Genomic DNA, 2,411 nt, shown 5'->3' with positions numbered 1-2,411 from the left:
AATGGACTTCCCCTTAGGGAGGTTTGGGGCAGATTTTCTAAAACCTGAAGGAGAATTTTTCAAGCAAAGGAGGCTGGAGAATAAGGGACACCAGGCAGCGGGAAGAGGCTTGGAGCAGAGAGAGAGCAAGTAGGGCAAGTTTGGGGAAACAGCATTTGCATTTGTCTGAAATGCCAAGTACGAGGAAGGGAGTGGGGAGAACTGAGGCGGGAGAGGAAAGCAGAGCCAGATCCTCAGCCTCGCCAAGTTCAGATTTGATCCTAAAGAGCTTTAGCCAAGAGAGGCTGAAAGCAAGTGTTATGTAAGTATTAACTATCATTATATTGTTGATAGTTTTGCATTCTTTCTCACTTGACATTGCATTCTGAGCACTTTCCATGTAATTAAAAATTTCTTAGAAACCACCTTTTAAAATTATATGGCTGCATATTCTCATACATGACAATTTATTTAGCAATTCTATTATTGGAAATTTAAGGTGCTTACATTTTTTGGTATTTAAAATAATCAGTAAGCATCTTTGTCTATGAATGTACAATCTCATCTTTGATGGTTTTCTTGGGAATTTCATGTTGAAATGGAATTACAGGGTAAAAACATTTCAGACTTAAAAAATGTACCACTTTATACTCCTATCACGCTATAATATTGACCAAGAAAAATTACTTTGTATCTGTACCTGAGAAATGAAAAATAGTATCTTACCTTTTGAATTTACATTTCTTTCTGACTAGCAACATTGAAGATTTTTCATGTTTGTTTATCAGCCATTGTATCTTTCTGTTCATTTCTTCACCCACTAAGAGGGGTTAATGTCTTACATATTCATATGTAAGATACCTGTATATATTAGGTATGAATCATTTGTTCTAAACATTTTTTTCCTCAGTTGGCTTTCAAGCTTGTCTTTTGACACCCACAATTTTAAAGTTTTTATTATGTCAAACTTTCAATCTTACCCTTTAATTAATGTATTCAACAAATATTTATTGAACACCAGCTGTGTGCAAGGCATTTTTCTAGACACATCATTAATGAACAAAATAGTCAAAAATCCCTTGGCATGTAGTACCTGAATTTTAGTGAGAGGAGATAAAAAATAAATGATGATCATAATAAACAGGTAAATTATATTAGAAAATAAGTGTTATGGGGAAAAATAGAGGGCAGAAGGGATTGGAGATGGGGAGCTACAATTTTATTATTTTTTTTTTAATTCAGGGTATTATGAGGGTACAAACATTATGGTTACACTTTATGTCTCTGCCTAACCCAAGTGAGGGTTAGAGGCATGCCCTTCCCCCCTACAATGGAGCTGCAATTTTAAATAGTGTTTAGGGTAGGTCTCATTGAACAGGTAACTTTTGAGCAAGGGCTTGGAAACAGGAGAGTTACTGTGCAGATTATTTGGCGAAGAGCATACTGGACGAGGTGAATAGCCTTTGCAAAGGTCCTATGGGATGGAAATGCCTGAAATGTTTGATCAGAGAGGTTGGAGTGAACCAAGAAGTGAAGTAAAAGAAGATAAAGTCAGGGAGATTTATGGTATATGTGTGAAATCACGAAGGCCATTTTAAAGACTTGGGGGTGAAATGGACGGTTGAGTAGAGGACATGATTTGACTTTATTTTTTTGTTTATTTTTTAAAGGATCACTCTTGGTGAGAAGTGGTCTGATTCTGAATGTACGTATGTATTTGAGAGAAGGTCTCACTCTGTCACCCATGCTGAAGTGCAGTAACATGATCATAGGTCACTGTTAACCTAGAACTTCTGGGCTCAGGGAATTCTCCTGGCTCAGCCTCCCTAGTAGCTGGGACTATAGGTGTGTGCCACCACACCCAGCTGTGTATTTTCAAAGTATAGCTAACAGGATTTCTCATGGATATGTTGTAGGGTATGAGAAAAAAAGAGAAGAATCAAGAATGACTGAGGTTTTTGGCCAGAGCAACAGGAGACGTGGAGTTGCCCACAAGTGAGAAGAGGAAGACTCCAAATGGAGTTGGTTCCCCGCCCCCCGGAATAACCCCAGTTTTCATTTTTGGATTCAGTTGGAGATATCTACTAAATATCCAAGTGGAGACGTCAACTAGAAAGTTGAGTTTGGAGTTTAGAAGAGGTCTAGGCTAGAGATACACAAGCCAGGAATCATCAGCATAGAGATAGTATTAAAAACTGTGGTACTAATGAGACTAACCTAATTATGGAGTGAGACAGTGACAGGAACCAAGGGCTGAGCCCTGAGACACACTTGTAAGTCAAAGAGCTCTAGAAGAAAAGGAACCCACAACAGAGATGGGGAAGGAGCAACAGTGAGGTAGGAGGGAGTCAAAGAAGGGTGGCATCCTGGAAGCCAAGGAAAGAACTGGGTGAGATACTGCTGAGAGATCAAGTAAGATGAATATTGAGCAA

General features: G+C 38.7%; 1 protein-coding gene across 1 annotated transcript in view; it reads left to right on the top strand.

Moving 5' to 3' along the window:
• The window catches only part of FAM159B (family with sequence similarity 159, member B), a 31,625-nt gene that overhangs the window by 28,278 nt on the left and 936 nt on the right, over positions 1-2,411 (top strand). The gene's annotated exons all lie outside the window — the stretch shown is intronic.

The sequence above is a fragment of the Propithecus coquereli genome, unplaced genomic scaffold (genome assembly GCF_000956105.1).
Source record: "Propithecus coquereli isolate 6110/MARCELLA unplaced genomic scaffold, Pcoq_1.0 Scaffold9, whole genome shotgun sequence".
Taxonomy (NCBI): Eukaryota; Metazoa; Chordata; class Mammalia; order Primates; family Indriidae; genus Propithecus; species Propithecus coquereli.
The sequence above is the reverse complement of the archived record's forward strand: the minus strand, read 5'-3'. Positions and strand labels throughout refer to the sequence as shown.